Source organism: Schistocerca cancellata, chromosome 2 (genome assembly GCF_023864275.1).
Source record: "Schistocerca cancellata isolate TAMUIC-IGC-003103 chromosome 2, iqSchCanc2.1, whole genome shotgun sequence".
Taxonomy (NCBI): Eukaryota; Metazoa; Arthropoda; class Insecta; order Orthoptera; family Acrididae; genus Schistocerca; species Schistocerca cancellata.
The window spans coordinates 514,015,303-514,021,767 of record NC_064627.1 but is presented as its reverse complement, the minus strand read 5'-3'; the positions used below and the strand labels follow the sequence as shown (position 1 = coordinate 514,021,767).

At 35.6% G+C, this 6,465-nt stretch overlaps 1 long non-coding RNA gene across 1 annotated transcript; it reads left to right on the top strand.

The window, feature by feature from the left end:
- Nucleotides 1–4,355: 4,355 nt before the first annotated feature.
- LOC126162057 (uncharacterized) lies at nucleotides 4,356–5,764 on the top strand. Its single transcript, XR_007534994.1, has 3 exons — nucleotides 4,356–4,430; nucleotides 4,561–4,815; nucleotides 4,933–5,764. It is a non-coding gene; the product is annotated as an uncharacterized LOC126162057 (long non-coding RNA).
- Nucleotides 5,765–6,465: the final 701 nt, after the last annotated feature.

Below are 6,465 nucleotides of genomic sequence, written 5' to 3'. Positions count from 1 at the left end.
CATGGTCAACTATTCTTTTAAACTTGAGTCATAGTTCCTCTACATGCATGTGCTGTGCGCTGAAAGTTTCAAGTTTGTCAATGGCTTAGGACACTACTGATTTTTTTATCTATACTTTGGTAATTGTTGCCACAACCTTGTACTGGTTACTGATACCAGATTTGATGTGGTTATCTTCAAAGAGGTCAGTTCTATTTTTTGCCATTAGATCCAATATATTCTCCTCATGAGTGGGGTTCCTGACTATCTATTCTTGGTAGTTTTCAGAGAAGGCATGTAGTAATGTTTCACAGAATGTGTTATCATGCCCACCACTAACAAAACAGTAATTTTGCCAGTTAATTGTTGGATGATTAAAGTTTCCACCGATTATTAGAGTATGATTGGGGATCTTATGTACAAGTGAACTGAGATCTTCTCTGATGTTTTCAGTCACATCACAAGATGAGTCTGGCAGATGACAAAAGGATCCAGTTATTAGTTTATGCTCACCCCTGATATTAAGTCTTGCCCAAACAGTCTCTCATGCAGCTTCAGTTTCTATCTTGGTGGATTTGAGTTTCTTGTCTACTGTGACAAATACACCAGCTCTATTTCCAATTTGCCTGTCCATTCGATATACGTTCAGTGTGTCCCCAGAAATCTCACTGCTATCGATTTTGGGTTCCAACCAGCTTTCTGTACCTAGTATTATGTGAGCTTCACTACTTTTTAGGAGTGCTTCAAACTCTGGCACTTTGTTGCGAATGCTTTGGCAGTTAACCATTAGGATTTTAATACTCTGACCTGTGGAAGACCTTCCTTTTCATCTTACACTGATACTTCTGGGTTTCCTACAGCTATTGTTATCTAGATTGAGTGGAGAGTCACCTAATCTACAAACACCTTGTGTGCAAACCACACGCTCTCAGCTACCTGAGTAGCAGCCTCTGCTGTATAGTGCACATCTGACCTATTTAGGGGGACCCTACACTTCTCAACCCTATGGCACAAGTCCAGGAAGTCGCAGCCTAGCTTGTCATAGAACCTCCAAAGTCTCTGGTTGAATCCTTCTGTTTAACTCAGAACCAAAGGCCATGATCAACTGTGTGGACAGTGAGCAAATTGTGAGCTTCATTGAAACTCCATGCACGAGGCTGGTCTTCTCAACCTCCTCTGTCAGTTGCTGGAATGACCACAGTTTTCAGGTGGGTGTACCCTGTTCCCTCAGTGACTGCTGGAACAGCCTTGTCAACAAGTTGAATTAGGCTCCCAGTCATGCACACCGAGTGCACCTGACATTCTTTCCTGTCCCTTGCTGCCATTTCCTGAAGGAGTACCATCGTTTACCGTGTTTTTAACTGCTAAAAATTAACAGACCCCTATCCTTTTGTGTTTACCTCCTCTTGACACCAGGCAAAATGGTTTTCCCCAAAACAGGTTAAGTGAGTTCCACTGGCTCAGTTTCAGTTTCAATGAAAGACAGCACCTCAAACTTGTTGGTTACAGAGATCGGTACAACACCCTGAGTCCTCCCTGGTCCCTCTTCACCCTGCACAGGGCACCTAAATGTACTGTTGACGTCCTACTCACAGTCAAGTGGACGAGTAATGACAGATTCTGTACTTTTTGCAGAGCAGACAGGATCCACAGGAGAGAATAGTACTTCAGGTACCTCTGGTACCAGCATCATAGATACATTATTCTCAGGAGCTTTTCCATCACACCAACTCATAGCAGCTGCCAATTATCTGACAGTAGTCAGGACAATTTCCAGCTGTGTACAAACATCAACCATTTCATCCCATGTTCGAGAACAGTGTTCACAGTGGGCCGCATTTTGGGTGGTGCAATGTATTACAGGGCAGTGAACAATTAACTTCAAATTAAGTCTGCTGACTATCTTTTGAGCCGTTAAGCTAAAAAGTTGTCCATTCCTTATAAGAATGGAAGCAAATACACAAAACGAGATTTATATTAAGGCAACACAAAAACCTGTGATAAAAATTACTAGTTTCCTAAAACATTTTAAGGCTAATTATAATTGTTTGGAAACTCGAAAACAGAGTTAATTTACAATAACTGTGAATAAACAGGGTTACTCCTCTTCAAGGGAAAACTAGATGTAATACAGTATGTTAGAGTATCTGCTACAGTAACTAAATCACGAATGCCAATTTACTACATATTGTTCATAGATTATGCAAAGGACAATGGTAGCTTTGAAAATTCTCAAAAATGCATGTTTATTTGCGTTGATATAGAATAAAATTAAGGGTTGATGTTTTCTTCGGCAGTAACTGTGAACCACAAACATTGATTTGCTATGAAATAAGTTACGTATCCAAAACACTCATACTGATAAGTTAGGAAAATAAAGTTTTGTAAACCTGCAAAAATTCTCAAAAATAACGTGTTACTCACATAATTTCACAGTGAAATTAGGGAACAATTGTTCTGAACAAGAATAGGCCTACTGTTCTCAAAAATTTTAAAAGATCACAATTAAGTTTAAGCCTACAATTGACAGTAACTGCACAAATTGTTTCCCAGCACTTATGAATGCTCAAAATTTCACAGTATATCACAATACAAACAGCTATTGATGCTATCAGTGAGAGATTATGCAGAAGTGACGTGAACAGTGAAATTTTGCAAGTCTAGAACTTCAGATCAGTACACGGTTCTCGTACACGCAGTCTCACACAAAGGAAAATTCCAAAGTTGGCTTTTATATATAAATAAATGTGTGTATTGCAGAGATTTTTTACGTAACTGTTTCTGTGCACACTGGCATGACAAAAAAGAACCATTGTTCTTTGCTGTTTTTTTACTGTCATTTGTTCCTGTTGAAGGTAATTATGTGTGAGGGGTAATGTAAATGCTCTTTGCAACATTGATGTAAAGGCAGAATATTTATGTTTACTTAGGTGATGAGGTTTGTTGTATATAGTGGTGTAAGCGGATGGTTACTGTGAATGTAGAGTATGTGTTATTGGTGTTCTTTACTGATTGTCAGAAAATAATTTGGTAGTTGTCTTCATGCGTAACTGGAAACCATTTTTATTTCTTTTAATATGTTGAATTCACAGAGTAACTGCTGTACTTCTTCTTGCTTCCATCAAACAAGAGTATTGTGTCATTAACTTATCTCTTATTACACAACATTCTAAGCAAGTGTGTTATCTTTATTGAAACACTTACTTTTTGAGCAATTTGTGAAGATTTCTGCAAGAAAATGAGGTGTACTTCTTCACAGGGCTAGACCTTCCTTTTGCTTATAACTTTTATTATCAAAGACTACATAATTGTTCACATTAAGTTCTGTCACTGTCTGAGTTTTCAAAAGTCCTTGATATGTTGATATTGATTTTATCTTACAATGTATGCTTTTTTATTGCAAAATTTATTAATAAAAGGAAGGAGCAGACATGTTCCATAATTTATCTTGTTCATTATTCTTTGTATGAAAAATAATTTCCTAAAAAATGTTAGCTTCATGTGATCGCTTAAGGGCTACTAAAATGAAACTGTGACTTTTTTATGCATAGTTTCTTTTAAAGTAGATAGTTCTTTGGCTCAGTTTCTGAGGAAAGAGCCCTTGTGTCAGTTGATTTGGTTTGTGTACTACCTGCTCAGGCTGAAGTATACTGACTTCATACTGTCATACCATGAGTTTTTCCGTAATCAGTAAGTAATGTAATTTCTGACAGAGGAAGGTGAATCGGAGTTATCAAGGTAAGGGTTACCCCTGCTCAGGAAAACATCATGTACAGTGCTTACATTATCTGCTGCTTTTTTAAAATTTATTGAGAAAATGTTAAAGCTCTGGCAGTGCCCTTAAAAAATTATATTCCGTCTGCACCACCTTTCACTTTGCTGTTTTTTTTTTTTTTTTTTATGTATATGATGGCTGTTAGGTTTGTTGATAAGCTGCTGATGAACAAGTAGTACTGAATCACTAGTGCTGTCCTTGTCCAGGTACATATCATTTATATTATGCTCAAAGTGAAAAAAATACAGTGTTTATAGGAAGATATTTTAGAAAATCAAGACTTATTTTACTTACAGTGCTGAATAATTATATGTACTTAATAGTCAATGTATTGTGAAATAGCAATGTATCCAAGTGAAAAGGAATATACAGTTGTTACTTAACTTTACAGATAATTATAATATAATAAATATTCATTCTTGCATACAAAACTTTAAGACATGAGAGAATGCCAATGACTTTCGTGAGATCAAACTTAATGTTTCTCAAAAAAATCATAATGCTGTAGACTATAGAATCAAATTTAATATATTCCTTGCACAGAAATTTTATTCTTCTTCCTTCATTTGCAAGCATGGAACCATTACAGAGAATCTATGATTGAAAACTGAAGTTAGATTTTAATGCTTTTCAGCATGTAACTTTCATTGACAAGGAGTACCACAACAGCATCTGAGTAGGTATATCATACCACGACTGCATGTGACTCTGCTTTATTTACAACTTTTAGAGCGTTATAAGTATTTCATACCAACAGGCATTCCATGCATAACATATGTTAAATATAAGTTGCTTTTTATTTTCAGGTTCTTCAAAATGCTTTGCCTTGCCTGTTAAATAACATCTAGTGAATTTTTAGGGACCTTGGAAAAATATAAACAACATAAATTAGTCTGAGGCATTAGGAGCTTCATTGACTCAAAGAATAACAAAATGACCAAATGAGGGCAGCTTCCATTAAGGAAAAAGTCCAATGAAGTGTTTGCCTGATAACGGAGGCAGCACTGACCCATGTCATCCTGCACTGTGAGAATAAATACAATTACATATAAGGAACAAAGGTACATTTTAATTACCAAAAGCAGTAAAGAGAATTATTTACCATGGTGAAATGAACAGCTGCTTTCTTGTTGCTTTGTTTCTTATTTTGTTGAATACACAGTGTTTCTATATTTCAGCTCTGCAGATCATACGGACAACAATCAGTCTGAAAAGGTTACTTTGTCTTTCCAGATATTTACTTCACCTGTTAGAACTATAAGACATGTAGGTGAATGTTTCTGTTGCTAGGGAAAAACAAATTACTGAAAAATTAGAGGTTTGAATAAACTTTGAATCTAACAGAAATTACAGTGAATGTAAAGAAAAGCAAGGCTAAGTTTGAAACACTAGTTAAAATATCAATGATGACAAAGAAAAAATTAAAAGGAGTTGAGAGCAACTAGAAAAAATTCTTTCCTGCCACACATTACATGATATCAAGAACAACATTTCTGAAATTTGATCCATAAAAGCAAAATAGTGCATAGAATTTTATTGCTGATTCTCGAGTAGATGTATTGCAACAAAAAAATAACCAGCTGCTGAATTCGAAAAAAGGTATTGTTAAGATGATAAATTAATTCACCAGTAGAGAATGCAGGTGAAAGTACATTGTGAATGAATAACTGACTGGACAGTAAAAAAATGATCAGTTATGGCATGCAGGGAATAGTATAATGTTTATTTTATGTCTGTATTTGTTTCACATTCTGGTGATTGATGTTGTGATTGTATGACAGGATATGGAATGTGTCAGTATTACAAATTTGTTATGGTATTATGTGAGTGGCACAATTATTCATATTTAAATATCTACACCTTAGGTTCTAGGGCAGAAAAATAAATTTTACAGTTAAATAAACATTACATAAAATATATTATAGAAAAATAAATACATTTACAATAATAAACAAACAGCATCACAAATGAAAATCTTGGAATGTATCTGAGTGTTACAGGTACTATTCATTGTGGTTCAGGAACTTTGGTGTAATATAAAATGACCCTTGGTGCACAAACTGCCACGAAGTTGGGTTTTTTAACAAGAGTCATCTACTAAACTCTTAATTTGTGAAGGGATGGCATTAAATATCTTACAGCCACTGAAGTTGACCTTGCATACCATACTCAGGTTTGCATGATCATACTGGATACTGGCTTTTCTTCTTGTACATGACTATTGATACACACTATTAACACTGAAAAGGGGCTTTTTTCCCTTGTGAAACACAGCAGGGAGAATATGTATATATATTCTGCAGTGGATGTGAAGATTTTGATTTCTTTAAATGGGGTCCTGTATGTGGCCCTAGGGTGGACTCCACCCATGATTCATATGGTTCTTTTCTGTGCACATAGTGCTTTTCTAGAAAGTGGCTGATTTCCACAAAATATGATCCAATATGCCATAATAGCATGAAAATAACCATATTAAGCTAATTTAATGGTTTCCATATTGCTGTAAGAGCAGACAATGCATAAAGTGTAAGTTGCAGAATTCAGTCTTTTACACAGATTCAGGATGTGGTTTGACCAGTATAGTTTGCTATCAATTTGTAAGCCAGGTGTTTTGAATTGTCCTCCATAGCTATCTGCAGGTCACCTAGTTTTCCTCCTATTTCTTCATCTTATGAGATTGTAAAACTGGATATAGTTTGTTTTGCTGTAAT